This window comes from Mus caroli, unplaced genomic scaffold (genome assembly GCF_978045245.1).
Source record: "Mus caroli unplaced genomic scaffold, Mus_caroli_1 scaffold_15, whole genome shotgun sequence".
Classification (NCBI taxonomy): domain Eukaryota; kingdom Metazoa; phylum Chordata; class Mammalia; order Rodentia; family Muridae; genus Mus; species Mus caroli.
Window position 1 is genome coordinate 116767378 of NW_028227270.1, and position 27961 is coordinate 116795338.

A 27961-nucleotide genomic window follows, 5' to 3' on the forward strand; every position below is an offset into this window, starting at 1 on the left:
GATTCGAGCATCCTGTTCCACTGCTCTATTCAACATAATGAAAACCATGATTTCAAAAAGCTACAAAAACGTTTTATATAAGAAGGATATTCCTGTCATCCTTTGCTAAGTTGTGGTCACTCTCATGGGAAGGAACCCACTGCCTTAGCTTATATTTCATTCACACAACTATACATATTGTCAGAATGGAACTAATTTAATCAGAATTAATGTCACAGTTGTAGAATTCTATAGTCTAGGAAAAAGATATCTCCTCAGAAAATTGAGGTATATCCTTTTAAAAATATTTTTTGAGATATGCTTATCCATCTTTATTGATTTTTTGATTGATTGATGATTTGATTTATGTAAGTCATATGTGACAATGAGATCAAGATAAAAAGCATTTTTATGCATTTAAACATTGTTTTCATGCATGGGTAAATTCATCCTTTCCTAGTCATTCTGAAATATATTAAAGAATGTTTTAATTAATTATAAACCTGCTGTAATATAGAAAAACATATTTTCTCATTTTTTCTTTATCTTAAATGAATTTTCTATTTGTTCTCCCCTCAATCTCATGATCTTCCCAGTCTCCGATGACCACTGTTCCATCCCATTCTGCAAGATCAGCAAACTACAATGCACAAATGAGTGGGAATATGTGGTATTTATCATCATCTCTGCCTGGCTTATTGTGTTTAACTAATGACCTCTAGTTCTGACAATGTTCACACAAATGACAGAATTTCATTCTTGAGCATAATTTAACCCAAGAACTCTAAAGTAAACCTTAACATCTAATCCTCTGGTTGTTTTAGCTTTAAAAATGTTTACATTTCTACACAACGTTAAGAAGGTTGATAGGAACATGACTAGTGCCTTGCGTAACTTCAAGGACATCTTAACTCTGTGTCCTGCCTAGATTTACACAAGGCCTCAAATACAAGGAAGGCAGATAGGCAAATAGGACTATCATTTAATGTGTAGAATTTTCCTGTGTAGGGAGGATGGGAAATGTCTGGAAATGAATGTTTGATGGGATGATAGTTACACAGATGGAGGGCATACTTAAACCCCCAGGATCACAGAGAAAGGAGCAACCAGGCTATCAAGTGCTAATTGGTTAGCAAATGCTGCATACAGAATAAACAGGGAACTTTGAGGAAGATGAAATTACACAGAATCCTCAACTGTGACCAAGAGTTCACTGAGAGATCCTGGGATTCCCGGAATTACCTTAGAAGAGCCTTTCCTAGTCAAGATGACACTATCCACAGAGGAAAAGGTAGTTTTTGGAAGAGACAATCGCACAGATGGAAAGTAGGCCATCCCCTGAAACTATGAGTGTGGTTTCTGGTGAAAGAAGAGAAGACCAATCATGATGAACTGGGGAGACTGCCCAGCTCCTGGAAGCCAACTTAGCAACAGATAAAAGTCACAGGCCAGGAAAGAAGATGATTCTCAAGTAATATGGGAAGAGACACAGTTGCCTGGAAACCCCTTTCCCTGACAACACCTTGCAGACTCAGGTGCAACACCAAACCTACAGTGGAGAAATTGGGGTTATAAAATGGATAGCTATTTCTTAGGAAAACAATTATAATCACTTGCTTTGAGCAATAATCATAAGCCTAACAGGAAAGGGGTTAGGGAGAGTGCCAGGCTTGGGGACAGCTTTTTGGTGTGGCATTTCCCTAATATGTATGAGGCCCTAGGTCTAATCAGTACAACCCAATACAATGTAAGTCAAGTGTGGTGGTAACACATTCCTGTAATTTCAGTGCTCAGGAAGGAGAATTAGCAATACAAAGTCATCCTTGGCTACATACAGAGTTTAAGGCCACAAAAAGGAAGATGGAACTCATCCTGATATCCCTATTTAGTTATCCTTGAAGATCAGGATAGCATTGTCCTCCCTGGAGACTTTATAATGCGAACACAGACCAGACAGAAATAGGTCTTGTCCAAGGAGCTCCCGTTTTGAAAAACACTGCTTCTCAAGTGTCACCATTTGGAATGAACTCATTCTGCCACCAGTGGTTGACTTGGATTTAATTACAACCAAATACTTAAGATTGATAGATAAATAAATAAATAACCCTATATTTTTTTCTAACATGCGTTTGATTGTACTGCATCATTTTGGTGTATTACCAAACAAGCACCCTGTCTGTCTGTCTTTCTGTTATGTCTGTCTCTTTCTGTCTTTCTTTCTTCTCCTTTTCCCACCAGTGGCCAAATAGTCGAGTGTCTGGGGAGAGAAGGTACCACAAATGCACACTTCAGCAGTGAAGGTTTTGCTACTGAAGATGGGGGAGGTTCTCCATCTCACGGGAATAGAACATACCTTTCTAGATTCAGTTGTCTGCCCTGCAGTCAGACAGGCAGCCCCATAAAAAGATGACTCTTCTTGGGGGAAGGTGAGAGGACAGGCTCTTGGCTACACAGCAAAAGCTGGCCAAGAAGTTGTAACCCTCTTGCCTCTTCCCCTTAGGTTTTTGGATTCCAGGCATGTGCCACCACAGTGGGCCCAAGATTCATACTTGAAGATTCTTTTTACAAGCCAAACATTATCTTCTGTGACCCTGCTCCTCTGCCTGGCTAGCTGAGAGTCCTCACACTATGCCTGAGGGGAACAGTGCCTGCTCCTGGTACAACATACCAGTATCTAGACCCCTAGAAAATTACCCAATTATTTGTGAATGAGCCTGACTAGCTTTAAGGTAGTATGAACAAAACAGATATTTCTGGGATGATAAATAAACTGGGGCCTGAAATCAGGGGCATGGGCTTGCTTCAGTCAGGTGAGTATCTGGCCTGTGGTCCAGAAACAGATGGCTGCTGGGGCTTGCTGTCAGCTAGGCTAGCCAAGAAAACACAATAACCAGGTTCAGGGAAAGACCCTGTCAGAGGAGGATGTATTATGGGAACAGGTCGTGGAGCTGCTAGACATATGTGGCTAACCAGATGTTCTTTATGTCCTCAGTAAGACACGGTGTACACAGGAGAAGCCTGGATTCTACTCACCTTCTTTCACTAGACCCAGAAGGCTCCTTTGAAATATGGTGATATTAAACGAAGTTGGACTAGCCATCAGGTGAAAAGACTTCCTATATTTTCAAACTGCATATTTATTATAAATCTCATGGCAATCTTCCAGATGAACTTTGTAACCATGCTACAGATAAAGAACCAAGGGAGCTAGAGAGATGGTGCAGTGGTTAAGAACACTCACCAATAATCAAGAGGGCTGGCTGGACCTTGGTTCACAATGCCCGTATAACAAGCTGGGTGTGTTGGGTGCATGGCTTTAACTCCAGTTCTGGATGTCAAGAAAGATGGCTGCTGGGGCTTGCTGACAGCTAGACTAGCCAAGAAAACACAATAACCAGGTTCAGGGAGAGACCCTGTCCTAAACAAGTAAGTACAAAGTGAAGAAGAAAGACATGTAATGCTATCTTCTCTTCTCCGTGCACATGCATCTGGAAACATATGTTTGAATATGTTATATACTGAGACACATAAATTTTTTTTAAAAAGGAAAAAAACAGAGATTCAGTCATGTTAAGAAAGTTGCCTGAGCCATAAAACCAAAACTCTAATTCAACATATTATTTATCCATCACTTAATAAGTAAAATATGGCCTATCCATACACTAGCATATAATTTGACAATGAAAAGAAACGGTTATTAATAGATGCTACATGAATAATGCTTCAAGAAACTAGGCTAAGAGAAAGAATCTAGTAATCAAAGACCACTCATCAGGTGGATCCGTGTGTTTAAAATACACAGATAAGGCAAAGTAGTGAGATCTGGTCAATTCTGAAAGCTACAGTTTTCTTCATGATGACATCAGTAGCCTAGAATCTTATACTGAAGTCTACCTAGGTAGTAATGCAAAAAAGAGGGGGAGGAGGAGGAGGGGGAGGGGGAGGAGGAGGAAGAAGAAGAAAAAGAAGAAGAAGAAGAAGAAGAAGAAGAAGAAGAAGAAGAAGAAGAAGAAGAAGAAGAAGAAGAGAAGGAAGAGGAGGAAGAGGAGGAGGAAAAGGAAGTAAAAGGAGAAGGAGGAAAAGAAGGAAGAAATAAAAGAAGGGAAGACAAAAAAAAAAGAAGAAAAGTATGTTTCTCGGCCAAGAAAGAATGCTGCTGAGCTCTCTGCCCAAAGCACAGGCTCTAATGGCCATAGTAGGAAAGTAGCAAGTGCTACTTGGTGAGCCAATGATCTACAGAGAGACCTTTCCCCAGGCCCAGGTCATTTGGATCATTCTGTGCTTATTCTGGCCCCCCTCTCCTCCACAACTGCACTACAAAGGCCTTTGTGTAAGAGGGTTTTCCCTCCACATTCAACTTCAGTGGTGAGGGCTATGGGGATCTCTCTGGGTATTTGTTTTTGCTGACAGGAAGAATTAGTTATGAGTCATTCGCCCACAAAGTAGTGTCTCAAAGAGCACTCGCCAGGGGACAATTATGCAGATCTGGTGGCTTTGAGGGTCATCCCAGGCAACTATGGCAACTCTGGGGGTGGGGGGGGTGGGGTCAACAGCCAGAACCTTAACAGGAATGTCTAACCCATCTGGGCCGAGTTACCCTTTTTGTATGGGACTGGAAGGTTTGTTCCCAGAGAAGGAGGCTCGGGTTAGAGCAGAAGCTGAACAAAAATGAGGAATACAGGCTGGGAACAGGTCACCAAAGTCTCATTCCTTGGAGGCCAATATAACATAGCCAAAATACCCTGCCTAATGGCCAGTGCAGGAGAATAGCCAGAGCCCAAGGCAAGAGACTGATGACTGGGCAAAGCTGCTCCTGGGCTGAGCCTCGGGGCCTTTTTGCAAGGCTGGAAAAGTCAAGCAACTTTATCTCTGAGTATCCTTGGAGTGTCCTTGGAAGCCTAGACAAACTTTTGGAGGACAGAGCTATGTGTGTCACCAATGAGTGTTCTTTGTCCGTGGCATACATCATTTCAGCCGCTCTCACCATGCACCAGGGTACCATGAGGAACAAAGCAAGTTCATCCTCAAGGGGCTTACGGGAGTCCCTAACTCCAAATGACACAGCAGAGCTATGTGATGATGCTTTGGTGGGCTCCACCTCATCTGACTTCTTCCCTAAGTCTCCCTTTCAAGCTAGGGACCATCTGGGGTACCAGAGATGTCCCCGAAAGGCTCTGAGTGCTGAAATTGCCTCTCACTTTAGTTCAGAGGCCCAGGTGATCTCCTTGAATGACTAGGCAAGTCCATCACTTCACCGTACCTGGTTCGCAAAGACAGTTTGAGGTGGTCACATGAGCGGGGAACTGTGGAGCCCACAAAGCTTGAACTTGAACCTTCAATTGGCAGTGACTCACAGTCTTCTTCAGGCTATGCCATCGCCCTTTGCAGGCCAGCTCCTAGTCTCTAGACACAGGCTTCATCTGCTCACAGTAAGCACTGAGAAGATTCTAAGACATGCCTTTGTATATTTCATATTTAAAAATATCAGGGCTGGAGCTGGAGAGATGGCTCAGCAGTAAGACGCACGTACTGCTCTCGCAAAAGACCCAAGTTCAGTTCCCAGCACCCACATGGTAGCTCACAGTTTTCTGTAACTCGGGTTTCAAAGGATACAATGACCTCTTCTGGCCTATTTGGACATGCATATGGTACACATGTGTGTATGCAGGCAGACATTCATATGCACCGAATAAAAATAAACAATTTAAAAAGATCTCTAGGGGTTGGGGTGTAGCCTAGATGGTAAACCAGCATGCATGAAGCTCTGAACCCTGAACTCATCACCACGTCAAACCAAGTAGAGTGGGACATGCCTATAATCGAACATTCCAGGTCATCCTCTGCTACACATTAAGTTTGAATCTAACCTGGCCTGCATGAGACCCTGTACCAAAACAGAGACACAAAATCTAAAGACTGGAACTATCTTTATTTACTTTTTTTTCTTTTTATTGGAGGTAGCTGGCTGTTGCTGCTGTTGCTGTTTGAGACAGGGTTTTGCTATGCAGCACGGTCTAGTCTCCTCTTCACCACATGGCGTGCCCTCCCACCAGCAGATTTGCCTTTTCTGGTTTCTGAAACGATCTCTGTATATAGCTCAGACTGTCCAGAAATGTGTTGTTCTTTTGCTTCCATTTCCCTAGAGTTTGAAGAAAAAAATCTTTAAAGTAACATCAGCTGTGGTTAACTGAGTATGGGAGTGGGAGAAGGAGCAAGAAAGGCAGCAAAGACAGTGAGGGGTCTCCTTGGGGTGATGATGCCACTCACTGTCACATGTCCTGTGATGGTTCCAGTGTGCTTTCACTCTTGGAAATTTATCACATTATGGACTTTTATGAGACCAACTCTTTGCCTTCTTGGCTGAGTTGTCAACTCTTAATTTGGGCTATTTGACAGTAAACATTGTCAACTGAACCAGACCTATAACCACTTCAGGAAAACCCTCTGTGGGGACATGTGATAGACGACTCACCCTAAATATGGGTGATGTCATCCCACAGACTGAGGTTCTAATCTGAACAAAGAGGAGAAAACTAAGCTCATCTCTCTCTGATTCCTAACTACAGATGGCGATGTCAGCCAGCTTCTTCATACTCTGTGTAAATAAACCCTTGGTTCCTTCCTTGGGGGGGTTGTGAAGTATTTTGCCACAGCAGTGAGAAAAATAATATAGGCCATTGATAATTCAACAGAGTGTTTTACAAAAGAAGGGAGGGAGGGAGGGAGGGAGGGAGGGAGGGAGGGAGGGAGGGAGGGAGGGAGAGAGGGAGAAAAGATTTTAACTTTTAACTCTGGGCTTTCTTACTCCCAAAGGAAAAGTCATGATCAACAACATATCTTCAGAAGAATGCTATGTGCAGAGTGCCCAGCGTGGTAGCATGCCTTTGGTGGTGGAGGGGCAGAGCGAGCCTTTTCCTTCATCCTGTCTCACTTCAACCGTGCTTACCAAGGAGTCTAGGCATCATGCCACCTCTCGGTCTTGACATCACACAATGCCCCCAAAGATATTTCACAATCACTCTGTTCCCTTTTGTTCTATCTGCCTTATAAGCAGATACAGGCTGGGCCTGCTCGGCCTGTTTTTTTTTTTGTTTGTTTTGTTTTGTTTTTAAAGAGATAAGGAAATAGAAGCAGAAAGAAAGGCTGGTAAGCTTTCACTACGCCATTGCTGAGTCAGGGCAGAAACATGTAACTGACATTTGTTTCCCCCTCTAGCAGCCTAAGTTCTAGGCCTGGCCTGATGGGTAATGTTGCATCCCTGGAGCCTCCCAGCAACACTTGAGTGAGGACCTAGTCCCCTGCTCATGGACCCACAGCCGCTGGCCCACCCCCATGACAACACACAGGCCTCTGCCTGCTGCTACCATGTCTATCTTTCTGTTCATTTATTTTCGTTGTCATTGCTCTCTGGATTTGGTTAGACCATATAATCAGTACCAGTTCTGGAGTTGGTTCTCTCCTTCCATTCCAGAGATCAACTTAGATCATCAGTTTTAACAGCAAGTGTCTTTGTCCTTTGAGCCTTCTTACCAGCCCAGGACTACCAAGTTTGGAAGTAGGGACATAATTTCTCTCTAGGGCCACCATTTCATCATTCTTTCTGGAGGAATGAATCAATAAGACTGGGCCAACCCTGAAAACAAGGTTGTCATGCTCTGTGTCACAGAGGAGGCACTACATGACTTTCATGGTCCCACAGAGATCTCTGCCTAGAGAGGCACTGTGACCTTAATGATTTCATAGAATAAACAGGCCTTCACAAAAATCCTTTCACATTATAGATGACCTGAAAGAAAGAAACAGACTTATCTACAGCCAGTGCCAGAGATGACAGTGTGTGACAACCAGTTCAAGCTTGACCTGAGAAGCAAGTGACCTAGTTCTAGATCCAACTCAGCCAGTAACTTGCTGTTTGGCCTTTGGCCAGATCCTTAGTCACACCTTCCCAACATCATATATCCCATAGCTAGAAGTACTTCTGAGATTTAAGTAATATGAGTCAATATTTTATTGTATTTTGAGTGTGTTCACATAGATGCGTGTCCAGGCATATGTGAATATGTTCCGATTCCAGAAGACAGCCCTGTTTGTTATACCTCAAGTACCATTCACATTGTTTTTGAGTCTGGGTCTCTCACTGGTCTGAAGCTCAATAGCTCACCAGGCTAGGCTGGCTGAGCAGGTAACCCCAAAGACCCTTCCATCTTCACCTTCCCAGTACAAGGACTATAAGACCATGGGACCACACCCACATTCTTAGAGGAGTGCCAGAGATCCAAACTGAGTCCTTGGGCTTTCTTAAAAAGTACTTCATTGACTGATTCATCCCCCTGACCTCACAAATCACTGTTTTAGAAATTGAAAATTGGCTAGAGTCCGGGGCCACAGAAGAAGTCCCCTCTAGCCGGGCATTCCCTGAGTCTTGGTTTAAAGGTTAGGTCTGTGCCTGGCAGCTGATCTAGTGCTGGGGATGGGAAAGAAAAGTGCAGGTTAAGCAAGCCTCACCCAGACACTTTAAGAACAGGGAAGCAAACACACACCCTTTTGCTGCTTTTGATTTTGTTTGATTTTTCATTCTGAATCAGGCCAGAAGAAAAGGGGTTTGTGAGATTAATGGGACCTGACTTACTGACGTAGACAATTTTTCTGTGTTCTTCTTCTAATAAGGAGAGAGAGAGAGAGAGAGAGAGAGAGCACGAGCGAGCTTTCTGTCTAGGGTTGTCATGTTCATTTTTAGGGCTCATAGCCTTGGTTTGGTCAAATAGGAACCTGGCTGGCACCACCCTGGTAAATTAGCTTTCTAAAGACTCTCCCCCAGGTCTCCCCCAGGTCTGCAGGAAGAGGAGGAGCAGGAGGAAGATGGGTGTGTAGAATGGGGAAGGAAGGAGAATGAGCGTGGCACAGCCTCACCCAGCACTCACTCACGTGGCATTTGCTGTAGCTGATCATCCTAGGTGTCAGGGAGGCTGTAGTCCTGCTTAGAGCCCTTTACTCTATTGGCTTATTAAGTTCACTTGCAATCCTCTACCCAAGGAGTAAAAGACCCTGCCCCTTTCCAGGATGAGAAAACGGAGAGTGCCTGAACACACAGACAGGGGAAGGACTGCAAAGCTTTTGCCCTTCTACTTCCTCTACCACCTGCCCAAAGACCTCCCTATCTCCATGTTTCTTTTTCCTGTTCCTGAGAATCAAGACCTGTCAAATAGGCAGGCCTGAGTTGAATAGCCAGGCCTGAGTTCCTACCCAATTCAACCACCCTAGGCAGGCTGACATTTCCAACTAAGCACAGATAAGCTCTGTGAGCTCACGTCATGCCTCCACTCCAAGCCTCCACTCCGAGACTGGAAGGAGACCACAACCTCTTCTTCTCTTTCCTTAGTCTACACAGGTATGTACATGCATACATTACTACACAGACACACTCATGTGGACATACATGCTTGCCTCATTTTGCGAGGGAGCTAAAGCCCACACAATTACCTCCCATGACCCAATGAGTTCAATCTTAGGGTGACATCTGGCCAGTACACAACTCCCAGTTCATGCAGGGTGACTAATGATGGGTGTAAACTCTGAAGGTAAATGGGGGTGTTAGGGTGGAGGCATGAAGTCAGTTTAATGCAATTTCTTATCAGTGGGTTGCCTAGAAATAAGGAGGAAGGAAAGTATTTTAAATAAGAAGGAGGGAAGAACAGTAGTTTTTTTAGGTTTATTGCTACTGTTTTATGAGTGTTAAGTATATTACTAACATGTATGTGTATGCATTGTATACTTGTCTGGCATCCACAGAGGTCAGAAGACCTGGAACTGTAGTTACAGTCTGGCATGAGCCTCCAAATTGATGCTAGGAGCTGAACCCGGGTCCTCTACAAAAGCTGTGAGTGCTCCAACCACTGAGTAATCTCTCCACCTCAGGAAGAATGGCCTTCGATACCAGGTTTGATGCAGTGTTTTGTGACCTGTCCTAGGCTTTTGCTGTTAGCCATCCCAGCCTTCATCAGACCCACCAATTTCATAACCACACCACACCATACACACAAATACTGGAGACATGGAGACACTGCCATCATGACAGCCAGCATTGACAGAACACCTAACATCATACTAACATCTTTCCACTGCAAAACCTAAATTAATATGTAATTTCCACAGCCCGGCAAGGTAGTGCTCTCTAACAATAAAAACTGTAGAATTCGGTTTAACAGAGTTCACACTGAGCAAAGACAGATGGTTGAATCAGACAGCACAGATATCACAGGAGAGGCTCTGCTGGACCATGTGGGTAGGATATGGGAAGTGGGAGAGAAGCCAAAGCAGAAGTGAGGCACAGAAGCTGCTTCATTGGTTCTAACTCCATATTTGCCTTATTTGAACATAGTTGGATCGGTTGTCTACTGCGTGTGGTTGAAGCTCTGCTGCTGTGATTGGCTGAGACTCAGCTACATGTTACCAAAAGAAACTCCACAAAGCCAGGCTCTGGTTGACTTACTACCAAGTTTGGTTGCAGCTCCTTATGGAGGGACTCAGAATACAGACGCATGGGTCTTTGAGTCCAATTATGTCTAATTTAGAGTACCATCACCCCCATTTTCCAGACGAGAAAATTAAAGCTCAGATCGCCATGTTTCCAGAGCAAGCTGGGAACCAAAACCACAGCAGCTCCCTCCTTGGCCAAGCAAGCCCTTTACCCATGTCCTCTACTTACGCTTAGAGGCTAACACTCTCAGCCTGCATGGACTCAACCTGGAACCCATGCCTACCCCATCCCCATCTCCCTTTCCGTCTTCACAGGTTATTGTTGGCAGTATGCTGTTGAGTTGGTCAAGAATGAGACCAGGGTGGGAAGCAGAAGCCATTCTTATCTCCTACCTGGCCTCTCCTTTCCCAAGCAGTCTGTAGGATCTGCGAGGTATGCACATTGGTGGGTAGAGAGGGGGTGTGGTTGACATCATCTCCAGGTCTGGAAGAATGTGTCTTCCCATGACTAAAGAGACTGAGGGTATAATTATGGGAAGGCTCTTGAGATGTGAACATGACCCTGGATTACTGTGGAGGGATCAGCATGAGAGGCAGGGATGAGTGGAGAGAGGAGAAATTTGAAGGAAAGACTATAGCCAAGGAAGTAAGTCGTTTACAGAGCTGAACAAGAACCTCTGAAGCCTCCACAAGGCATATCTCCAAATATGGCTCTGCCCAGACCTTGATATGGGCCTTCTTCTATTAAACTGATTATTGCTGTTATTGTTATTATCATCATTGTCATCATTATTGTGTGAATGTGCAAATGATGTGTGAGTGTGAGTGTACACATGCCACAGTGCACATGTGGTTAGCAGAGAACAGCCTGGAGTCAGTTCTCTTCTTCCTCCTTTACATGAGTTCCAGGAATTAAACCCAGATAGCCAGGCTTGCCTAACAAGCAGCTTTAACCACTAAGCCATCCTGCCACCACCCCCTTGGTTTTGGGCTTCTGACATCCAGACTATAGAAGGATGCATTTGTTAAGGCAATAATTGTGCGGTTGAACAAGTCAGAAGAACAGAATTCAGTCACCCAGAGATGGTATTAGGGGCAGTCTTCATCATCTAGGTCAGCCGTAGCAAAATAGCCTAGACTGGGCACCTTAAACAGCAAAGGTTTCTTGTTTCACAGTTGTGGGTGCTGGGTGTCCTAGATCAAGAGCTGACAGGTCGATGGTCCTGTATCACTTCTCTGCTTGGTTTGCAGACAGCAAGTCTTGCTTCCCCTCACATGGCTATTGCTCTGCCCAGCTGCCAGTACAAGCTGTCCTAACCCCTGAAGAAGATACTGGTCAGAGTCGACTAGGGTTCATGAGGAGGAGAGACTAGGGTGACTTGTCCCAGGCCTGGCAGATTTCCTCACTATCTGTGTCCTGCCCTTAGGGCGAGCCCTCTTGCAGGGGTCCTGAGTCTCCCATAAGTGAACTCTCCCTGAGTTGAATCATGAGGTGAGCCCACATTTCTACTGGGCTGTCAGGTGCTTAGGCTGTATAGGACACAGGTTCCTTATAGAGGTAATTAAGTTAAAATGAGCCTTGTAATCAGGAGGTTCTGGCTTTTCCAGCAACTTCTAGATTTTCTGCTGGGGAGTGGGGACAGGGGTTACAGGTAGAGCCTAAGCACCTGACAGCCCAGTAGAAATGTGGGCTCACCTCATGATTCAACTCAGGGAGAGTTCACTTATGGGAGACTCTGGACCCCTGCAAGAGGGCTCGCCCTAAGGGCAGGACACAGATAGTGAGGAAATCTGCCAGGCCTAGTTTCTCTTCATGAGAAACAGACAGTACTGGAGCCTCACAAGAGAGGGAACACATATCCTGTAAGAAACAGCCTAGAGCTCTGTAAATGCTGGAGAGGTGGCTCTCTGCAGGGGCTTTAGTAAGAGAAGCTGGAGCCAGAGAGACAGAATGTACCTGAAGCATTCTCCAGGACTCCACAGTCCTAGAAGATTCCTCTCTGTGATTCCTCTACCCACCACCATTGCCCAACTCTCTGTTGTGTCCTTGGCCCCAGGTCAAATTCCCAAAGCAGCAAGTGACTCAGAGTTATTCTCAGAGTCCCTTCCCCGTGCGCCATCTCTCTACACCCACACATCTTCTCCTCATTGGCTCTTCTTTGCTCGTCACATCCTCCTGTCTCCACATGCTAACCCCCAAATCAATTCTCTCTCTCTCTCTCTCTCTCTCTCCCTCCCTCCCTCCCTCCCTCTTTCTTCCTTCCTTTCTTTCTTTCTCTCTTTCTTTCTTTCTTTCTTTCTTTCTTTCTTTCTTTCTTTCTTTCTATCTACCTACCTATCTACCTATCGAATCATCTATCTCTATCACTATATCTCTATGTCTCTATGTCTGTTGTTGTGTCTCTGTGTCTGTTGTCCCCCCCCCTCTCTCTCTCTCTCTCTCTCTCTCTCTCTCTGTGTGTGTGTGTGTGTGTCCCTCTCTCCCTCCCTCCCTCCCTCCCTCTCTTCCTCTCCTCTCTTAGGAAAAGAAAGGAGAAAGCAGAAGAGTGAAATAGTTCAGATGAAAGACAAAGCCACCTCCATTGAGCCAAGGAGTTTTCATATAAATCTTCCCATGGGTAGAAAATTGATGCTTGTAATTCAAAAGATCAAAAATAAAAACAAAGAAACCCTAAGAATGAGAGCCTTAAGGAAAGACATTATGAATACCAAAATTAGAAAACTTGGGCTTGGAGAGATGGCTCAGTCAGCACAAATGTTTGTCTTGCAAACATAACGACCTGAGTTCAACCCCCAGAATTCATACAAAGAAGCTTGTCTGCCACAATGGCACACTTGCCATCCCAAGGTTGGGCAAGCAGAGGTAGGCCCATCCCTGAGGTTTCTGGCATGCCCAGGAGCCTAACTACGGTCCACGACAATGAAAGACTGTCTCAGAAAACAAACTAGGGCAGAGGAGATGACTCAGTAGATAAGCCTTTGTAACAAAGGCATAAGAACTGGGGTTGCGATTCTCCAACACCCATCAAAAAATCAGGTGGGCATAATGGCCCATTTCCAATTCAGGATTCAGGAGGCAGAGACCAAGTTGGGTAGCTGGATTAGCCAAATCATTGAGCTCTAGGTTCAAGTGAGAGATCCTGCCTAAATATGTAAACTAGAAGGTGATTGAGAGTGAAACCTGATGTCAACCATGGGCCTCTATGTGCACGCACATCCACACCCACATGCAAGCTCACATACATTCAAATGTGTATATACAAATGCACGGATACCATACACATACAGGAAAGGAGGAGGGGGAGGAGAAGAAGAGGAAGAAAAAGAGGAAAAAGAAGAAGTAAAAAGAAAATCCTTAGAAGGCACCTAAAGAATGGCACCCAAGTTTGTCCTCTGGCCTCATACATGCACATACATACATGAGCATGTACCACCAACATACATCATTTACATAAACACACAAAGCCAAATTTAATTTAGGAGGTGGGAGCCAGGTCCTCAGCTTAGAAGGAAGGAAACTGAGCTGCTGGTATGTGAAGTAAGACACCATGCAAGTGTTTCTCTATGTTCAGGAGAGGCTGCCACATGGATTTAGGCCCCACTGCCAGGGTGAGACAGTATGGCTAGCAAGTGTCTTCAGGAGTGGAGGGAAGAAAACTTAACATCTGGACTGGTCTCGGGATGGGTATAACTCTCTAGACAAAATGACTTGGGTCATCTCCAAGAGACTCTTCGCATCCCCACCCCCACCCCCCGCCCTGAGCTTCTCTGTGTGTGCAACATCCTCATTCATAAGATTATATACGGTCAGTTTCTCCCAGACATCTATTTACCTAGGACCTCTGACCAAGACGACAAAAAGCAAGCAGAAATTGTCCTTCACTGGAGTGTCCCACCCTGACCCTCAGCCTCTCAGGTTCTGTATTTTCTCTTATGGACTCTTCCAGAAAAACACAGCTTCTACTCACACTGAAGGGAAAGCTGTCCCTCCCCCGTTCTTTCACCTTGGGTCCTCACTAACTCTGCAGAGGAGGAAAAATAGTTCCTTCTCAGGAGACCCAGCTCTGACCACTGACCTTGTTCTCTGTCTTTCAGATATTACTGCTCATCTGCAGGGTCCCTGTGTCTGACATCCACCCTGCCTACACTGGCAAGCTGGACACAGTAACGTAATGAATCTCTGAGTGTCTCAGACAGAATCTACATCTAGTTCCCAACATTTAGTGAATCCAAGGAGACAAAAAGAACTCCCTTTCCTCCCTCCCCCTCCCTCTCCCCCTCCCTCTTCCCTTCCCCTTCCCCTCCCCTCCCCTTCCATTTCCTCCTCTTTTATTCCTTCTCCCTGACTTCCACACCCTCTTCTTCCCTCTCCTGTCTTTTTCCCTCCTTTTCTCCCTTCCTTTCTCTCTTCTTCTTTCTCTCCTTCCTCTCTCTCTCTCTCTCTCTCTCTCTCTCTCTCTCTCTCTCTCTCTCTCTCTTGTTTTCCTTTTTGAGGTACTGGGACTTGAACCTAGGGCCTTGGCCCACACTAACCAAGCAACCTTCCACTAATATAAACCCAGACCCCCTTTCATCTTATTTTTGAGACAGGGTCTCTCTAAGTTGCCCCAAGCTAACAGAGATGTTGTAGTCCTCCTGGCTAAGTCTCCTGAGTATTTGAGATGTATATCACCATACTATACTGGGGGCTGCCATTCTGACCCAAGCCCCTATGAGCATCAGATCAGTGATTTTTTTTTTTTTTTGAGATCAGTAGGCTGAACTTCTGCACAGTAGTCCTCAGTACTAGAGGCATCTGTACTCTCAGAGTTTCTTCTGCTTCCCCATCAAACTTTTGTTCTTTAGCTTATGTCTTTGGGGAACTCTGTTCTCAGAAAACAAAACTGTTGAAACTTTACAGAGAAGTCAGAAAAGCAACTACTGCTTTGTCGGACAAGGGCCCAACAGGAGGAGACCGTGCCAAGTCTCCTTGGGGTAATGCGAAATGGGGCAATCAAGGACTGAGCTCCAATGAAGGGGGACAGAGTGTGGGGAAAGCAGGAGGGTCGCTGGACCCAACCCATATTTAGAGACCAAAGGATATGTAAGTAAGGAGCAGTCTACACATGTGGAAGGGAAAGGGAGACCGGAACTGCAAAGAACCCAAGCAAGGAAGGGAGCAGGTAGACAGTGGCACCTCACTCCTCTCTTCCTAGCAGGACCCCTCTCCCCAACCATGGGCTTTCCCAAACACAACCACAGTGTTCAGGGCCTGGAGGGTGGATAACATAGGGACCATCAGGGAGGCTCCCAGACAAAAGAACCCAGCTTTTTATAAGAGAAGTCCCTGGGAAAGTGAGAATTCTGCCTTCAAACCACCCTAAGATGCTCTACCCATAAAGGCCTGAGTAGACATGGTACAGCCCAGGAGTCTTGAGAGGAATCCCTAGTATCAGGCAGTTTGACAAGGCTGGGAGTAGGTAGGGCTAGTTCTAAAGCTCTAACTTCCCCAGAGCAAGCCTAGGCTGGGAATGAGGCAGGGCTGCTTGGGGCTCATCCCCCCCCCCAAAACATTCTTAGCTCATCCTTGACATTTTCATATGTCATTTCGGTTTACAGTCAAGTCTGAGGTGCTTTCCTGGGGCCATCGACCCTTCTCACTCTGTTTCACTATTATACTAGTGACTTCTTCTCTAAGAATTCCAAGGGACCCATCTTCTATAACACAGGCAGAGACAGAAGTCACACAGCCCCATTTGTAGGAGCGAGAATTCCCATAAGCCACTTACTTCTTTCTGATGCTCTGATGCTTCCCCAAGATCTCCTCCACCATGCAACATTGTCTGCACACTCTTGCAAAATTACCCATCATGGCAGAACTAAATCCTTGTGGCACTGTAAGAAGCTAACACTAACTAGCCTACCCTTCTATTTCCCCCATGTGTGCCTGGCACTGCCTGTCAGGGAAACATCTCACATCTGAGCAGAGCCAATTTGCTCCCTACCCCAGGGTACAAGCCACAGAGTCTAACACCACTACTCAATTCAGAACCAAACACAGTCTTGAAGGAAAATTCATCAGCCTTGGCAGTGGGCCAGGCAGTTAAACATGGATTCGGATCACAGATCATTTCTGCTAATTAAACAAATATTTTTCCAGAGCTGTCTTGGTTTCCGCTGTTGCAGTTGGCCCAGGTTGCTGGCACACGCAGGATAGGAGCTATCCCCTGAATGACCAGAGGGCAACAGACAGAGTTTTTGAAGTAACGGCAAAGCAGGTCTTCAAAGTGGAGACACTTTGTCCAAACAGAAAGAAGGAAAAGGGAACAAAACACTGGCCAGCGCTAATGGTCACAATCCTTGCACTTAGTGAGTCCTGCTCACAAGCAAGTGTGTGCACACATAGCACTCTTACAGAATGCACTTTCTCCCTCCTCCTACAAATCACACATACACACACATATATGTGCTCTCTCTCTCTCTCTCTTTCTCTCTCTCTCTCTCTCTTTTTCTCACACACACACACATGCACACACACACACATACAAGTAATCTAGAAATAGAATAAATTATTCCAAATTTTGAGACTTGAGTAGAGGTTTTTGTTCCTTCTCTGAAGGAAGTATAAGGCCAATCCCACAATGTTACTTAAAGAGCCAGACAGCCAGGTCACAAGGTCTCTATATGATGAAATTCACCATAGGCCGTCACCCTTAGAAAATGTATTGTTTACAAAATCCCTTTCACTGGACCCTGGGCTTAGGGCAACACCCAGGCACTGCATGTCTTGAATCAAGTTCAAGAAGTTTGTTCAAGAAGTTCTCCAAAGCCTGCTGAGAAACAACCACAGTTTCCAGCCTTAGGAAGACTGTCGTGGAGAAGTCAAGGTGTTGCCATGCTCTGCACAGTGTGCAGGGTTGTTAGGGCTGGGAGATAGCACAGCAGGTAAGAACATTGCTTCATCGATGTGAGGACATGCGTTCAAAATCCCATGCAAAGAGCCAGGTACAGCCACTCGCCATGCTCTAACCCCACCAATGTGAGACAGGAGAGAGGCAGGAGGATTACTATGACTGTGAGCTACCAACTTAGCTCCAGGTTCAGTGAGAGGCCTTGTTCCAAGAGCTAGCATGGATAGAAAAGCACACATTGACCCAGTCCTTTGGCCTGTGGTTATGAGCACAGGGCTTTGAACCCTCATGTGCACAAGTGTGCATAAGTCCCCCCAAAAAAACAGAGAGAGAAAGAGAGAGAGAGAGAATATTCAAGCTCACAGAGTTTATCTTTTGTCAGCACTCTAGAATATTACTACTTAACACTCAGCACCCAAAACTTTGCCTACCATGCCTCATCTTACCCTCCAAATGCACCTTTTAAGCTTGGGCTTCCTGGATCTTTTCCAGAAAAATCAACCCTGTGTTGTGACACTTGACAATTAAGCAATGTTTCCTTGGCTTCCTACCTGCTGTGCACACCCATGGCTTTCTCTGGCTGCCCAGGTAAGGAAGTGTGTGGTGGAATCTCAGAGGTTCCCCAAGTCCACTCTTGCACCTTCACACTGCTCCCAATAAAAAACTAACATCAAAGGAGCTTTGTGCATTACAGGGAACTTGGCGTCTTTCCGGAGGGCCATGTTCTCTCTAATGACCAGGACTTCCCTTGGAACTCGGCAGTTCTGAGGATTTATCTCCCTAGCATGTCCTGTTTTCTGACCAAGGGAAGCCTGTGGGCACACCAGATCTGAGAGTTGTGCAACAGCTGCCAAACAATAGATCAAAGGCAGTTTCTTCTGAAAGTAGAGACTGTCCTGTTATGATTCAAGAGCAAAGTCAACCTAATATGTCAGAAGGAACTCCAAGCTTGAAGGGAACTCTCTCCCTGAGCACCAAGATGGCTTAATGCATTTTCCATTTGACCAGTCAATCATTGAGAAGACAGTTTGTTTTTTAGAGGTGTTCAGAGCATGTCTTCTCTTTTGGCCTCAAGAAGTTCCTTCCCTACCCCCACATTCTCGCCAACATTCAAGCTAAGGATGAGGACTGTAGGACATCCTATCAAGAGTCTGGCTTGGGGAGACCATCCTATTCTCACAGCTGCACTCAAGGTAACTGGACACATCATGCCTGGAAGTTGGGTCTGAGAAAGAACACTGAGAAAACCAGGGTGTCCCAAAAGACCCAGGGAGCATCAGTCCAATGATACATCTAACTTTCAGCTGATTGTGGTGACAGAAGAGTCCCATAAGCTGACTCTAAATGCTGCCACCAAGGGCAGGCATAATCTAGAAAGGAAACAGCTCAAAGCTAGGTATGATGGCACACACGGGTAGCCCAAGCACACTGGACGTAGAAGCAAGATGATCAGGAGTTCAGGGTCAGTCTGAGAAGATGGTTCAGGCAATAAAGTGCTGGCTATGCAAGCATGGAGACCTTTGATTCCCATATAAAATCCAGGCATGGGGGTGCACTTGAAAACCCAATACTGGGAAGGCAGAGATAGACAAGTATGTATCTGGGGTCATTGACTAGCCAACTTAGTCTACTTGGCAAGCCCTGGACAGTGAAAGACTTTGTCTCAAAAACAAAGAGGATGGCTCCAGAGGTGTAACACTTGAGGTTGAACCCTGACATCACATCTGCAAGAATACACACACACACACACACACACACACACACACACGCACACACACACGCACGCACGCACACGCACACATAGTCACAGGAACACAAACATAAAAGAAGTTCAAGTTCATCCTTGGCTACATAGTGAGTTTAAAGCCAGATTGGGGTATATGTGACTCTGTCCCATTATTACCAAGAAGAAAAAAGAAAAAAAAAAAGAAAGAAAGAAAGAAGGAAGAAAAGAAAGGACAAGAAACCTAGCTAATTAAGTGGCCATGCCTGCAGTGCAGGGGTTATAGCCAGGGCAGAGAAATGGTGGAGAATGTATTTATTGATAATGAAGAACTATAGTGACCCTGTGTGGAGGGAAGTTTTGCCATGAAGCCTGCCAACACATTAAATTACCCACTAGAGAAATTCACCACACCCCAGAACCAACAACACCACTGTTTCTTGCATTCCTCCCCTTTGCCCTGATCCCAAAAGAGACAATGTTAAAATGGGGCTCTCCTGCCCTGAAGCTAGGACAACTGGGTGAGCTGGGCAGATCTGGATGACAGCCACTCCCAGTTGCCTTCTGAAACAATCACAGACGGGGTTGGGGGGAGGTGCTGCTGCCCAAACACAAAGACTCCTCCTTTGTAGAAGTAAGATGCTGTCTTGGCCAGCTACTTGGAGAAAGCAGCTGATTCAGTATGAAGAGCAAGTCTTCTTTCTGGCAGGACCAGGTAAGGAAATGGTCTTCACATTCTCAGATTTCCACGAGACCCAGGGTGCGTGTGCACCTGTCCTGCTGTCCTGTAGGTCCACCTGAAGGCCCCCTTCCTCAAAGAGTCCCCATACCCTCCTCAGAGAGACCACATTCTGTCTCAAGCTCTCCCAGTAACTACACTGTTCCTGAGGGATTCAGATTCAGAGATTTGGGTCCTCTTCTTTAAATTCCCAAGTAACCTAGATGGAGAAACTAATCAGAATGTAAGAAAATGCTCCAATGGAGTTTGAAACAAGGATCCCACTCTCTGAAAATGGCTGTGATATTTTCAGCCATTGGACCAACAGCTGTCTGTTTATTCTGCAGTTTACAAGTGATGAAGGCATCCTGTCTAGAGTCTCTATCTTGGGGCTGGGGAAGATGATGGAGGACACATCCACTGTTCCAACCAAGGAATGCTGCTTGTTTTCATGCTGTAGGTAAATCATAAATCATATGGTCTATAATTCTCTTCCCAAGGTTCATTGTCAAAGAAGACCTGGCCTCATTGCCACAACTCAGCTTTACATAAAACATACTTAAAAAAAAAAAAAAAAAGATGGGTTCATGTAACTCAGACTGATCTCAAATTCTTGATCCTCCTGCCCCCGTCCCAAGTTCTGGGATGCCAGATACACAACACTGTGCCCTAGAAGCATTTTAAAGTGCATAAACCTTTTGGCAGACCTCTCTCCACAGAGAATGACTCAGTAATTTCTTTATAGACTGAGGTAATATTTAATCAAGTATTTTAGCACATTGACCTTTGATGTACCAATTGCTGCTATTTCTGAATTTTTGTCTTTGATCAAATGGATATTTTTATTCTTCCCCAAAAGAATGATGCCTTGGAATGCATCAACAATCTGGGGAGATGAGGGTAACCTGGATCATATAAATAACTATGTGGGAATTTCAAGTATGAATGGGGCAATCGCCCTCATAACAAAAATCTATTATTACCTGATCTTGAAGTTAATCCTCCCTCCCTTAAACCCCCATGTTCTGCTTTTTCTTACCACACACAGGCTGTCTGGAGGGAGAGCCAAGAGTCCTCCTGGGGAGGAAAGTGTGAAGAAACTGAATGTCTAAATAAAGGCAGTTCTCTCTGCGCACCTTGCATCACACAAGCACCCTCCTGCTTTATGAAACCTCATGCTTGCTCAGAAAAAATAGTCCCAGCCAGTCAGCCATCATCCATAAGTACACACACATAAATAACCTGGCATTTAAGCCAGCTTCTCATTTAACTACAATACCTTTTTAGGGGTGGAGGGTGCAAAGAATATTTGGACAATGACACAAAACCAAAAACAAACTTATGGAGTAGCCGTGTGTCTGTGTGTGTTTCCCATCCTTACTAAAACTAAATTCAGCACTTTTTGTAGAACGGTGATTCAATTGCTTTGGGCTCTTGTCCAGAGTAGACTAATCTGAGTGTCTGATTTCTCTTGGCAGCTTTGGCTTCATCTTAGTCTTCAGGTGGCAGGAAAGGGCAATGGAGGGAGCGAACGGTGGTAGCATTAGGGAGCCAAGAGTTGATGTTCAGAAATCGGAAAGTTCTAAGGCCTATGAAGTCCTTAAATGCAACAAAGTCTGGTTTATTTAAAGAAATCTTGAGGACCAAAGGAATTAATAAATGGCTATTGGTTGGGAATAAAAAACAAAAACCTGAGTCACAGTCACAGCCTTTGGAGACCTTACGATAATCAGGTTTCTCAAGACGAGGAGGCTAAATCCCTAGCTTACGACTGTGGGGGTTCCAGGTGTGGTGCTACCACCTGCTACCAGTTGGATAACTTTGGGCAACTTATTACCTCCTAAAGACTTTTTTCATTTTTTTCATTTTAAGATTTATTTATTTACTTACTTATTTATGTGGGGGTATGTGTACCACATGCATATGGGGTCCAGAGAAGGCCAGAAGAGGCTAGATCCCCTGAAACTGGAGTTGCAGACAGTTGTGAGCCTCCTGGTATGGGTGCTAGCCCTCAAATTTTTGTTTCCTCATCTGGAACATCGGTATAGGAACAATTTTTGCCTTGGAATTATTTGACCTTCACCTATTGTGTGAAGATTAAATAAGATTCATAAAGACTAATACTCAGTATTCATTCTACTCTGTAGTATTAGAACTACACAAATTCTCTCTCTCTCTCTCTCTCTCTCTATATATATATATATATATATATATATATATATATATATATGGGTACTACTACTGTCTATACAACAACAACCCCAAGAAACATGTGACATGACAAGTTGTACTATCTTAGTCAATTTCTCCATCTAGACATGTGGACTTGCTCGTGTGTTCTTCCTTCATATTCCCAACATAGTAGACTCTAGAACAGGAAGCTGTGTTCACACAAGAGAGGATGAAGTTACACTGATGGTATGTCCTGAAAATTCCAATAAACAAGGTGGCTTCCAAAGATCCCCATATAAAGTGATTCCACACGGCCAGTGAAATGGCTCCATGGGTAAAGCCTCTGACCACTATCTTTAATGACCTGAGAGGAAAATAGGGGCAATCAAAAGCCAGGTGTAGTGGTTCACTCCTGTAATCTCAACACTTGGAAGGATGAGAAGGAAAAAAATTGCCATGAGTCTAAGACAAGCCTGGGCCCTTAAGTACTCCCAGGTCAACTTGCGTTACAGAGTAAGACCCTGCCCTTTAATGTAAATAGAGTTGGCTATGATAATGTTTGGCAATGATGATAGACAGTGATAAATATATATATATATATATATATATATATATATATATATATGGGCTTCTCACCAGAGTCTGCATCCTTTAATGAATGTATGAGATTTTTCCAATAAGAAACAAGAGAAGACAGGGCTAAGGGTGTGGCTTGCTTGGTAGGATGCATGCCTAGTATTTGAGAAGATTAAGTGTGTTGCTGGGTTCAATCTCCATTGTCATATAAACTGAGCGTGGTGGTGCACTCCTATAATCCCAGCTCTGGTGAGGCAGAAGCAAGAAGATCACATAGTTAAAAGTCAATCTTAGCTATTTTGTGAATTCAAGACCAGACTGGGCTGCAAGAGACCTTGTTTCAAAAATGTGGGCCGAGGGCAGGGGGTGGGGAATGTTCCATCTTACAATCATGACACTATTTTGTTTCTTGTTATTCTTTTTATTATTTTTTGTTTTTATTAGGTATTATTTTTATTTACATTTCAAATGTTATCCCCTTTTCTAGTTTCCCCTCCAAAAATCCCCTATCCCCTCCCCCTTCCCCTGCTCACTAACCCACCCACTCCCATTCCTGGTCCTGGCATTCCCCTATACTGTGTCATAGAACCTTCACAGGACCTAGAGCCTCTCCTCCCATTGATGACTGACTAGGCCATCCTCTGCTACATATATAGCTAGAGCCTCAAGTTCCACCATGTGTTTTCTTTGATTGGTGGTTTAGTTCCAAGGAGCTCTGAAGGTACTGGTTAGTTCATATTGATGTTCCTCCTATGGGGCTTCAGTCCCCTTCAGCTCTTTGGACTTCTTGTTACTCTTGTAGTATATTCATTCCTCCACATGTCCTTCAGCACTCAATTAACAAAAGACAAATGATGTTTGACTGTGTTCCTAGTACAACAAATCCAGACACTCAGAACTGAAGTTGACTAGGTTATTCACAGGACATTCTAGCCAGGACTGTCCCATGAACCTGATTTCAGCATTGCCTTTGTCAAAGTCACTGTCCTGGATCTAGACACAGGTTGAAATATGGCTGCAGAAACCTCAGAGTCAGGAAACACAGTGGGCAACAATGAGGTCTGCTATGCAGTTCAGAGGGGGTTATCCTGCCAAGTACAGATGCCAGAAATAACATAATGCTATAGGGTGTTAAGATGGGATGTCAAAGAAACACCGTCACAGGAATTCTCTCCTGGGCCTTGAAAGCATCAACCCTGCTAGTGATGAGCCCAAAGGGATATCCAGAGACTTAGCTCTGAAGGAATCACAGGCTCCCCCAATGAAGCCAAAACCTTGCAATGCTAAAGCTTGTTCATAAATCTGGTAGGCAGTGCTGGCCTTGAGGCAAACTTAGGAGTGGATAAAGATTATTTAACTCTGGGGATCAAGTGTTCCTAGTCCCCATGGGGCAGCCATCTGGTTTGAGGGACTCTTCCTCCTTTCCTTCAGCCCCATTCATTAGATCATCTTTGAGAAGCTCAGTTCCCTAGAGAGTTCCAGCTCTGCACTACAAATTCCCCAGTGCCAAAGCCCACTGCTTTCCTTTCTGTTGCTGTTGCTGTGATAAAATGCTTTCCCAACAGCAACTTTAGGAAGAAAGTGCTTGCTGTAGCTTACAGTTCAAGGATACAATCCATCAAGGCAGGGGAGTCAAGATGGTGGGAGTTTGAAGCAGCTGGTATTGTGACATCCACAACAAGAGAAGCAGAAAGCAATGCATGCTTCTGCTCGGCTCTCCTCTACTTGTACATTTCAGGATCCCTGCATGGGAATGTGCCACCCTTGGGGGGCTCATCTTTCCACCTCAATTAATTCCATCAGGATTGGCTACCTTCTACCGCATCTGGCATGACCCTGAGCCCATCTCCCAAGTGATCTGAGATTCTGTTGACAATTAACGTTAACCATGGCACTCACCTTCCATAGCTGAGTCCACCTTCCTTCCTAATGATTGCATCAATCCAGGCATAAGCCTCTGCTTTGTCAAGAAATTTCAGAAACATAGCTTCACTTCTGCAATGACATTTGTACAACAAGAAGGATACCAGTTATCCTTCTCCACCCTGCAGAGGCTAGAAGATATGCAAAGGGTTGAGGAGAACAGCCTGAAGCAGGCTCATGCCCTACTGGTGCTGTAAAGGGTTATCTTAGCAGGGATGTGAGTACAACAATTGTAACTACCTCCTTCTGTCGCCTTTCCCATCCCACTTTGATCTACAGCCATAATCCATGAAGCAGCCTGTTATGGTTAATCTCAATTGTTGATTTGCCTATGTCTGGGAATCAACTAGGAGACATGTCACTGGGCAGATCTGTGAGGTCATAACCAGGAAGGATTAACTGAGGAGTGAAGACCCTTCCCTAGAGTAGCTGGTATCTTCTAGAGGTAACCCAGATAAAAGGAGGTACAAGGAATAAAGCAGTGTTGCTTGCTGGCTCTCCTTCCATCCCTGCTGGTTAGTACATCAACCCTGTGCCGATCACTTGAGCTGTCATCCTTTTATGATAATGGATATCTCCTAGTCTTCCAATGGACTAAAGACAAGTCTCCCAGGCCTTGGGTGACAGATTGGAACTGCTAAGGTATCCAACTTCATCAACTGAGCAGTGACTACACTCTTGGCCTCCCCGGCACATTGGTGGCCATTGTTGAACTACTCAGCCCATCTCATTCAACCAATAAACAAATCCATTCCATCAGCTCTGTTCCTCTAGAGAACTATTATGCTAATAACAGTCTAATTGATCTCTGAGTCTTGACACCTCCATTCACAGAGCAGCCACAGTCAGTGCTCTAAAATATAAATCAGGTCACACCATCCTTTACTACAAAACTTGGGAAATCATCTGTTAGCTTCATTGTCCTAACCTAGTGCAGTGGCTTGTCATCCCATTCCCCTCGCCCATCTCTCTTCATCCTCCCTGGCACACCCTTTGCTTCCCAGCCTGAGTCATGGGTACTGAGATGTTTCTATGACCCCCCGACAGTATTTACCAAACACCAAACTCTGGCTCTGTGGGAGATTTGAAGGCAATTTGTTCAACATTCAGCATACTGTGCTGCAATTGCTGGCTTCCTTCCCTGATCACCCCAACTGAACTTGGAGGGCCTGAACTGTGCTCGCTAGCACTGTGTCTGACACACAGAAAATACTCAAACCCAGAGGCCAACACCCAACACAATCCTGCTCAGTTTAGAAAGCCTGCTCCAAAATGGTTTTTCATCATGCTTGATACCTTCTTCCTTAGAAAGAGTTGAGTAATTACCAACCATCTCTGCCCTCTTCCTACCTCCATCACTGTCTTCAGACCGCCCCTCTACCAGATGTTTTATAAAAGAGTATGATTGTCCAAAGATAGAATACAAACATTGAGGCAATATAAAAGCCACTGTGATGGTTAGCTCTAATTTTTAACTTGACACAACCTAGAGTCATTTTGGAAGATAGTCTCATTGAGAGATTGTCTACATTGGGTTGGCCTGTGGGCATGTCTCAGGGGAAATTGGTAATTAAGTTAATTGATGGTAGAAGATCAAGACAACTGTGGGTGGCAACATTCCCTAGACAAGGGGGTCCTGAACTGTGTTAAGAATAAAAAGAGCAAGGTGAGTAGTACACATGTACTTATTCTCTGTACTCTCAAATGTGATATGTCTAGCTGTCTTTAATTTCTACCTTGACTTCCTCATAGTGATGGAATAATGCAACCCAAAATTACAAATCAAATAAATCCTTTTTTCCTCTCTATAGCTTTTTATCAGAGTGTTTTATTGCAACAACAGAATTGAAATTAGGATGTTCACCTTCATGGCCCCAGACTACCATTGGTTAAACTCATAGACAAACACTGTATCCTAAGAAATGTTGGACCTAAACAAAATCCAGTTTGTGTAGTAGTATCCCCCGTTGAATATAAAGGAAGTATCAATAAAAGAATGTCCAGAATCAAATCATAACTTAGAGCTTCTAAAACTATGAACTTTGAAATGTGGAAGGTTTTGACGTAAGCATTGTCTTTATCTCCTTTTCCCCCATATGTGGAATGGCTATAACTAGTATGCTCCACCCTCGCTGATAGAACAAACAAACTCAATGAAGTCAAGCACTTACTTTTGCACAGTTCTCTTGGATGGGCTTCTCTAAGGCCACTATGAACACTTCTACCAGCCATAGTTCCATTGGGTCCCACAACTTTGCAGTACCCATCTTTTCATGTTACTACAACAGTCAATGGGTGAAATGGGAAGGGGTGGAGCTATTTAAACAAAGCAAAGTCTTCAAGAACATCTGTCTAGGAACTGCCTGACTGGCCCCAGCCTTGTTCTTGGTCCCAATAGTTAAGGACAATTACTCAGAACCACTCGTTCAGTCCTTCTCCACTGCCTTCAAAAGCTTCCCCTTGCATTGAGACTTCAGGCAGGACCCTGCTCTCTTCATTTGTTATTTAGGTTAACAGACACTGCCTGGTCATTAGAGAACCAAGCAAGTCCAAGACGTTACCTTGGTTAGCCAGAACATTTGCAAATTTGTATGCTAGACATGAGGACCAAAATGTCTCCCAAATGCTACCATCCCAGGTACCAGCCCACAAACATACATCCCACTGTGTCTGGAAGAGTGGTTTGTGATGCCTGGAATTTGGAATGTCCTGGTTGCAAAGAGGTTTGAAGAGTCTTTCTGTGGGCATGGAATGACTTCTTTGAGGAGTCATGATTCAGGACGAAGTCAGCTGTTCAGACAGGCTTTATGAGACACCTGGGAAGGAACAGGCATGAAGCCTAGGCATACCTCACCATACAGAGGACTGTGAGAACAGAGACAGAGAATAGTCATACTCAGGCTACAGAATATAAACCAAGTATATAACATTTTCTTACAGATAAGGAGCACCAAGAGGAAACCCAGAGACACTGTGGGACACTCTTGTGGGAACCACATCCTTACTATGTCTTGCTTGGTATTTTGTTTTCCTCAGTGATGATGGGTCTTTCTGTGAGAACCATAGGTTGGTTCTTGGCTTGACTATCCATTCAGCCCCAATATCCTTCTGTTGATTTGAGAGATCCTCTTGTTAAGGAGGCACCCAAGGCCAGTTGCTGCATATCAACTGTTCCTCCAAGTAGTCAATCTCTTTCCCCCAGCTCCATGCTCATGAGACACAACACTCTGCCTTCCTGCTCCCCAGAGTTCCCAGTGGCCTGCATCCATTGGCTTTGAGACATCTTGGCTGAGTGCTTTTCCTGTCTGCTTCTCACTCTGGAGAGGAGTAGAAAAGGAAGCCACACCAGGCCATAAGATTGTCTTCGGTATGACAGTGCAGGTGATTGTCCTGTCTCTCAAGATTTGGAATACACAGAGGTCCAGATAAACTCTCCTCTCGTGAGGATCTGGGAAGAGGGAAAATCAGTGCCCTAGATGGTCCATCATTTATCATCTCTCTAAA

General features: G+C 44.7%; 1 long non-coding RNA gene across 1 annotated transcript; it reads right to left on the reverse strand.

The window, feature by feature from the left end:
- Positions 1-5971: 5971 nt before the first annotated feature.
- Positions 5972-27083, reverse strand: LOC147001082 (uncharacterized). The gene is made up of 3 exons (XR_015045386.1): positions 27019-27083; positions 24434-24529; positions 5972-6118 (listed from the first exon to the last, which is right to left on the reverse strand). It is a non-coding gene; the product is annotated as an uncharacterized LOC147001082 (long non-coding RNA).
- Between the last annotated feature and the right edge of the window lie 878 nt (positions 27084-27961).